Source organism: Aedes aegypti, chromosome 2 (assembly GCF_002204515.2).
Source record: "Aedes aegypti strain LVP_AGWG chromosome 2, AaegL5.0 Primary Assembly, whole genome shotgun sequence".
NCBI lineage: Eukaryota > Metazoa > Arthropoda > Insecta > Diptera > Culicidae > Aedes > Aedes aegypti.
The window spans coordinates 417,491,555-417,500,585 of NC_035108.1; positions in this window are offsets into that span (position 1 = coordinate 417,491,555).

Genomic DNA, 9,031 nt, shown 5'->3' on the forward strand with positions numbered 1-9,031 from the left:
GATACTTAGCAATCATGATCCATATCACCGCCAACCTAGCAAAGCAAACCAATCTTTGACTTCGCTTTCCTTGTTAAAAATCTCACCGCATTTGTTGTTCCCGCATTTGATATTTGCATTTCAAACGCACACAGCAATATAAGCTTTAGTAAGAACCATATGAGCTCCGTCAGAATTTAATAATTATCAACATCTATAAACATTAGAGACTGTTCATCAATACGGGGGCAAGCCATATACCACACATGATCCATACAATATAAAAAAGTATTGATTATCCTTTTGCTTGCTCTGTTTCTACACTTTCTGCATGACCTTTCTGTTATACTAAACTGCCACTTAGGCATTGTGACCAATAGACTGGACTGCATCCAGGGTTGATTTATTTGTCCTGAATCCGAACTGATTATTAGGCAGGCCTTCTGAACTCACAAAAGCTATCAGTACGCGGTGTCTAATGTTTGGCTGGGATCTGACAGTAGTGCAAACATATGTTTGAATTCATCTGAATTTCTCTTATGTCAAACAAATGTAGTAGCATAAAACTTTTGTTTTGTGGATATCTCAGGAGCCTGATCATTTAGAAAGATGGCGTCTTCAATAAAGTTGTTCAATGGCACAAAGGCTATCATTATTTGAGCCAGAAGTTTTGGAAGTGCCGAAGACGCCATCTTCTTAAGTAGTCACGCTCCTGAGATATCTGCAAAACAAAAATTACATGCTCACTAGCACCACCTGGTGGCAAAATCTCGAAACTTTTGGCTCAAATAATGTTAGCCCTTGTGCTACTGAACAACTTTGTACAAGAGGCCATCTTTATAAGTAAAAAATCCGCAAAACACAAATTACACGCTCACTAGCGCCACCTGGTGGCGCAAAATCTTGACACTTTTGGCTCAAATAATGTTAGGCCTTGTGCTACAGAACAATTTTGCTGAAGACGCCATCTTTCTAAGTTGTCAGGCTTCTGAGATATCCGCAAAACACAATTTCCATGCTTCCTGGTGGTGTAATTCCGGTAGATCGTACTGAGCACTGAAACTTCGCCAGAGAGTACTGTGCTATCTCTTAACCCTTTGGGGCCGGCGCGGTCATATATGACCGCAGTACAAAAAAGGCTGTAAAAAAATAACCAATGAACAAATGTATATACTGTCTTCGGCAAAGTTGTCCCAAATATACTCTTTTATCAGAGAAAAATATGAAGTATATGCCTTTATGACATAATTGACAACCTAGAACATCCTGAGCATCCTGAAGTTTGGAAAATTGAACTATAAGTACATACGAAGCGTGAAATGCTGTTTGTGAACATAAATGATGTTCAGGCTAGATAATACAGAATTACTCTTTTAACAAAAACACTATTTCACTTGCTTTGCTATGTCCTGGGATGTTCTAGGACGTCCAAACTGTCCTGAAGCACACTCTTTGAAATCTTCAACCGTAACAGTAATTGTTTGGGTTAAAAACAATAACATTACAAATTCAAATAGAATCTACCAACCTCTGAGAATCTCAAGAGCTGTTTCAAGGAACGTTTGGGATATTCCAGGCCCTCCAAATTACCCTGGAGTTCAGAACTTCAGGTCTACACTTGTTACAGTAGTTATTCTCGCTAAACTGAGTGAAGTTATATAATCTACAATGTTTACTGAATCTTGTCACGGATCAAAAGGCTACTTCAAGAAACGTTTGAGGTATTCCAGGCCCTCCAAATTGCCCTGGAAATCTGAATTTCATGTCTACATTTATTCCAGTAGTATTTCTTGCTAAACTGGGTGAAGTTATATAATCTACCATGTTCACTGAACTTTCGCACGTATCAATAGGATGTTTTAAAGAACGTTTTGAGTATTCCGGGCCCTCCAAATACCCTGGAGTTCAGAACTTCAGGGCTACACTTATTCCAGAAATTTATCTCACTAAACTGAGTGAATTTATAAAATCTTTCCTGTTCACTAAACCTTCTCATGCATCAATAGGCTGTTTCAAGGAACGTTTGGAATATTATAGGTGCTCCAAATTACCCTGGAGTTCAGAACTTCAGGTCTACACTTATTCCAGTATTTTTTCTTGCTAAACTGAGTAAAGATATATAACTTACCAAGTTTACTGAACCTTGTCACGGATCAATAGGCTAATTCAAGGAACGTTTGGGGTATTCTAGGCCCTCCAAATTACCCTAGTGTTCGTAACTTCAGGTTTACATTTGTTTCAGTAATTTATCTCACTAAACTGAGTGAAGTTGTATAATCTAACATGCTCCCGACTAGAAACTTGTAACAAAAATATAATAAAATTTTATCAGAATATGATATGCATATCATATTATGATATAATTTTGTTAGGCTCCGTTATGCATTGAACATAATAAAACAGAAATATAACATAATGTGTTTTATTTCCCTTTATGATATTTTTTTTGTTCATTTTTACCAATTTTATAACAAAATAAATAGATAGTTATGCATTACAATAATATACAATATTATCGTATATCGAACAGTATTATAATTTTTATACTTTGTATCAAACATTATAACTTGGTTTGATATGTTTTTGATAGAATTAAAACACATTTTGTTATGTTTATGTTACTATTCATACATTTTTTGTTATAATTTTAGTTATTTTAACAACATCCTACATCAAATTTGTAACAACCTATGTTTGAAAAAACCTTATATTATAATAACATATACTGATATAATTTTGTTATGTACCCTTAGTCGGGATCTCATGGATCAATAAGCTCTTTCAAAAACTTCAGGTCTGCACTTATTCAAGTAATTTATCTCGCTTAACTGAGTTAAGTTATAAAATCTAAGATGTTCACTGAATTTTCTCACGGATCAATTAGCTGTTTCAAGGAACGTTTGGGGTATTCCGAGCCACCCAGATTACCCCGGAGTTCAGAAATTCAGATCTACAATTGTTCTAGTAATTTTTCTTACAGAACGATGAAGTTATTTAATGTTCACTGAGCTTTCTCACGAATCAAAAAGATATTTCAAGGAACGTTTGGAGTATTCCAGGCCCTCCAAATTACCCTGGAGTTCAGAACTACAGGTCTTCCCTTGTTCCAGTATTTTTTCTTTCTAAACTGAGTGAAGTTATATAATCTACCATGTTCACTGAACCTTCTCACAGACCAATTGGCTATTTCAAGGAACGTTGGTGATATTCCATCCCCTCCAATTTACCCTGGAGTTCACAACTTCAGGTCTACCCTTGTTCCAGTAACTTTTCTCGCTAAAATGATCAAAGTTTTCCCTTTGGGGCCGGCACGGTCATTTATGACCGCAGTCGGAAAATGGCTGTATAAAAAGAACCAATGAATAAAATTTACTGTCTTCGGAAAAGTCCTTGCAAATATACTTCCCTGTCAGGGAAAAATTTTAGGTGTATGCCTTAATGTCCTACTTGGCAACCTAGTACATCCTGAACATGCAGAAGTCTGACAAATATAATAATTAGTATAAAAGTAGCTTAAAATGCCTTTTGTAAATACAATTGATGTTCGTTCTTGGTAATATATACCTATTATGTCAAGAAAAACGCTGCTTCACATGCCTTTTCATGTCCTGAGATATTCTACGACGTTCAGACTATCCCGAAGCTCAATTCTCGAAATTTACAGCAGTAGTTGCTTGCGCTAGAAATAATCAGCGATGCCAGATTTCTTTGGAAGTCATTCCGTAGACGAAAAGTGATAAGCGGGGGGAGAGATCCCCGGCATTGTAATTCCGTAGATTTCCGTTGGAAAAATCCGTGAATTACCGTAGAATAATGAGAATTTCCGTAGCTTTCTGTAGAAAATAAACATTTTCCGTAGAATTATCTTACGGATCCGTAGAAAGTGCTCAATTCCGTAGATCTACGGAAATTTCCGTAGATCTGGCAACGCTGCAAATAATAATATTTTCAACTCAAACGGAATCTATTGACCTCTGAGAATCTCAAAAGCTTTTCCAAACTATCCTGGAGCTCAGAACTTCAAATCTGCCCTTGTGGCAGTGTTTTTTTTTTCGCTAAATAGAGTTCAGTTATATAATCTACCAGGTTATATAGGGCCCCCATAGCCGAAGCTGTAAAGACACGGGTATTCATCATGATCATGCTGAGGGTTCCGGGTTCGATTCCCGGTCGGTCCAGGATCTTTTCGTAATGAAAATATTCTCGACTGCCTTGGGCATAGAGTAAAGGGTGTCCACGATGAATGCCACACACAAAATTGATTCGCAAAATTCGAGTTTTCATCCGATTGCCATCAAATTTCCAGGGATTGAGAAATAACTCTGAGAGTGTCGTGAAACTTCTAAAGCCTCTCGGCTATACGGAGCGACGCCGAATGAGAGAAAGAGGTGGAGATAAATAATGTCGTCACTGCGCAAGCTTCCATTGAAGAGTTAGTTACGCGTGCGGAAAAATTTGCACCCTTGGCAAAGAGTGTACCAAGTGCTTAACTGACAATAAGGCAATCCATGAGACAGCTGTGATCAGCTAATTTTTTTTTGTTTACCATGAATTTTTGACAATCATCGCTTGGGGAACAAAGGAGATTGGTAAGCACTGATGACGCTCAACGAAATTTCGGTAAGTTTAGTGTTCACTGTGCTTGCACTTTGAGCTGTGAACCCAATCGCGAAGTGTCCTCATGGATAGTCTTATAGTCCACACTGCCATCTGTTGCAAGAACCGCGCGAAGCACTGTCTGCCATGATGGATTTTTAGTTGACGTTTGCCTAACACGCACACTACTACACGAATTGCCTGTAAGTTTTTTTTCTCTATCTTTATTAACGAGATTTTTAGCCCTGGGCTAGTTCATCTCGGGACCAACGGCTTTACTTCCCTTCCGAAGGTAGTCGTCACTGAAATTTTTAGTGACTATCTTGGGGATGGGATTCGATCCCAGGTCCTCGGCGTGAGAGGCGTGTGTTCTAACCACTACACCAGGTCCGTCCCCTGCCTGTAAGTTTTGTTCGCATCATTCAGCAACGTGTACACTATCAAAAGTCAAAGCGGTCCAACACTAGCGCCTCTGGTGGAACGATCGCGTCGGTCAAATAAAATTCAAATTCATCGTTAAACGCATGTACCATGAGCTTCTCAAGAGTGTTACGTCTGTTTGTCTGTGACAGTACAGTAGTGACGCCTCAACACGGATAGTCGTGTTGCACGATTGCAAAAAAGAAGTAGAGCTCGAGATTTGTATGACGATTACCGGATCTTTTCGTAAAGGAAAGAGTCTTGACTTCCTTGGGCACAGAGTATGGGCGCATGCCTGCCACACGATATATCCATGCAAAAAGGTCATTAGCTGAGAGAGATCTCAGGTAATAAATGTGGAAGTGCTAAACTAACACTAAGCTGAGAAGCCAGCTTCCTCCCAGTGGGAACGATATGCCAAGAAAAAAGAAGAAGATTCGTCGACAAACACATATATTCAAAACGTGTTTCTACTCGTTTACGCATTTAGACTCTACTGACGTTTTCAAAAATTGTTCTCAAACAAAAGGTGAAAAGCAGGGCGGTTGAAAATAGTATATTTTTACGTGACATAATTTATGGATGCTTCCCAATAGATGTCGCTAATTATGACTGGAAACTTTGTCGAATACACCATGTTTCGGAAGTGCTTCGTTTCGTGGTTATTAATTTATTACAACTAAATCCTGACTCTCATCGCGTTGTAGATCTTATGTACTGAACATCCCGACAAGATAGATAATCTAGAACATTCGAAATGATCTGATAATATTTGCTGAACGCTCAGAAGGTTCAGAATATACGGTAGATTACAGTTCATCACCTTGTATGATGAACAAGGTTGTTATTACAAGCATAGACTTCAAGTTATGAACTCAAGAGCAGTTTGGAAGACCTAGTACCTCCCAAAAAAATATTTGTCATCATTTCTTGTTATGTTTAGCATTTTGAGCACCAAAGCTATTGAAAGGCGTTCAAAAAACTGTATAATAGTTCTTGGAAAAAATCAGGCCCCAAAGGGTTAAGGCATACGATATATTCAACAACACCTCAAAAATGATGAAAGCCCTTCAGGGGGCGTCCACAAATTACGTAACGCTATAGGGGGAGGGACAGAGTAGGCTCAAGCGTTACGGCTCATACAAAAAATTGAAATTTTTCATACAAAGCGTAACGGACGGGGGGGGGGGGGGGGGGAGGCGGTCGAAATTTTCCAAATTTCGCGTTACGTAATAAATGGACAATGCCTTATTCGGCCCCCTCCTCCCGGATTCCTATAAAGCCCCTCCAACCATGTGTTTAATAGGAGACCTGACTGTACTGCAGCCCAGTTGGCCCAGCCAGGTGGTGGATTCAAATCGTACTCTAAGGCTTGTCGCGGTATGCCGTGGTTATACGGTACGGGCAACCTGTCTACAGCAAGTAGTGCTCTTCCCGTTTCATGCCAGTGTCACACAAACGACTAAAATCAAAGAAAGCCCTTGGTCCAGATGGAATACCGAACGTAGCGCTTAAAGCTGCCATTCTGGCATATCTGGACATGTTTAGGAAGGTGTTGCAGAAATGCCTTGACGGACGTAACTTTCCAGGAATATGGAAGATCCAGAAACTGGTACTGCTGCCAAAGCCATGGAAGCCGCTGGGAGATGCAGCCACATTTAGGCCCATTTGCCTGCTGGATACGCTCGGAAAACTCCTAGAAAGCATTATCCTTAACAAGCTGACGAAGTGTACAGAGTATGTGCGGATTGTCGCAAATGCAGTTTGGATTCCGCGAAGGCTTATCGACGATAGACTCAATTCAAGCAGTATTTGAGTGTACTGAAAAGACGTCGAAGCAGAAACGAAGAGGAGATCGGAGGAGATCGATACAGCGCTGTGTTCACGATAGATGTGAAAAACGCATTCAACAGCGCCAGCTGGGAGACTATCGCCGGAGCACTGCACAGGTTCTCAACTTTCTGTGCAAGATTCTCAAGAGCTACTTCCAGAGCAAAATCGTAGTTTACGAAAAAAATGGAGGGCAGAAGTCAACGCGAGTGACAGTGGGCGTCCCTCAAGATACCATTCTCGGTCCAACTCTTTGGAACGCGATGTACGACGGAGCCTTGACACTGCAAATAGCTCACCACGAAACAGAGATGCTGCTAATCAGCAAATGCAAGGTGGTTCAGCAGATGGAGGTCAACGTCGGAAGGTATGTAATAGCATCGATGCGCGTGTTGAAGCACCTTGGGAGCAATAATCGACGATCGGCTGTATTTCAACAGACACGTTGATTGCGAAAAGTCCTAGAAGGCAATGAACGCAATAGGGAGAATCATGCCAAACTTAGACGGTCCAAGCAGCAGTACGAGGCGTCTACTAGCTAATGTGTCTCATCATCGATACTGAGTTATGGAGTTCCTGCTTGGGGCAAGGCACTAGAAACAAAGCGGAACACTTTGGCGGAGCGTATCGAGTGCTACCAACGAAAAGACATCAGAAACGTGCGGAACATGGCCAGAGTCGAATCTATGGCAAGCTGAACTTCTACTTAACACAGTTTTTATCAGGTCATGGATGTTTCAGAAAGTATCTCCATAGATACGGGGACGCAGAGTCACCACACTGCCCAGTCTGCCAAAATATCGAGGAGCCATCACAACATATAGTTTTTGACTGCCCAAGATACGCGAAAGTGCGGAACGAAATACTCGGAAGCAGCGACGGAGACTTAAACCCCGAAAACATCGTGTAGAAAATGTGTCAACACGTAAGTACGTGGCACGCGGTGAACAGAGCGATAAAACGATTCTACCCCATTACCCCGAATGATATTTCCCCGAATTCACAATTATCTTGACATTCATGACTTTTCCCTAAAATATGGGAATTCGGGGTAATGGGCCGTTCGGGGATTTGGAATTCTGGGTATCGTAAAACAGGGTATCTTTGATAATGCGGGTAACTTTGATAGTGCGTTACCCACCACATACTCAACGAAATGTCATAATTTCTGTTAATCGGTTAAGAAAAACGAATGTAAAACTAAAGACTATTAGTATCTTCGAAACGCTTACAAACAATCTATTCTACGATCTCTATTTCATGTAGTTTTGAATAGTTGGTCACTTATCTTTGATAGCCTAGTAATCATAGAACTTGGATATGGTCTTAAATCTTTTAGTGAAAAGCATTTTCACAAACTGGGATCATTTTTGTAATCTAAGTCAGAAATTTCCATATAATGTTAAACGCCTAGAGGTATGCAATGCCCTACAAATGTTCCGTAATTCATTCAATTTTGTTCGATTATCAAAGTTACCCTTAAACAGAAAAGCGACTTTCGATTATGAGGAAAATTATATATCCATCCAAAATAAATCTTTTGGCAATCTTTTGCTTGTTTTAAAAATATAAATTATAATTCTTCAAAACAGCAAGCATAAATATTCAAGTTTTCTTCTAAAAAACTATCAAAATTACCCCGTTTTACGGTAATGACATTCGGGTTAATGGCATTTGGGGTAACGGTATTCGGGATAATGGGGTAGCATCAGATAACGCATATCACGTCATTGCTGCAACAGAAATGACAAGAAGACCAGATGACTACGGGCCACGATCGGAGTAGGCTAGATCCTCCGTCGAGAGTATCAGTGATAGGTAGTCGGCACACCTGCGAACCGGAAGCCTTCCTCCACCGGAATCGCAGGACTGACCTCGGCATCTGACTGGCCAGGTTTGGAGTAGGTTAAGTCCACCTTCGGGGACTAGCTGAGTAGATCGCGAAACACCACCGGCAAATGGTCATGGGCGCCTGTGTACCGGGACTGGGACTGAACTGGGACCGCCGGACCGACTTCGGCATCTACCCGGATTGCATCGGTTCGGGAGATCTTCGGCCGTCTGAGAAATCTTCATCGGAGTAGGATAGATCCACCGTCAGGGACTGTTCTGGTTAATCCGTAGTGAGTCACTGGCTTGAGTCGTCGGAGCGCCAGTAAACCGGAAGCCATCCTCCAATCGGAATCGCTGGGCCGACTTTGGCACT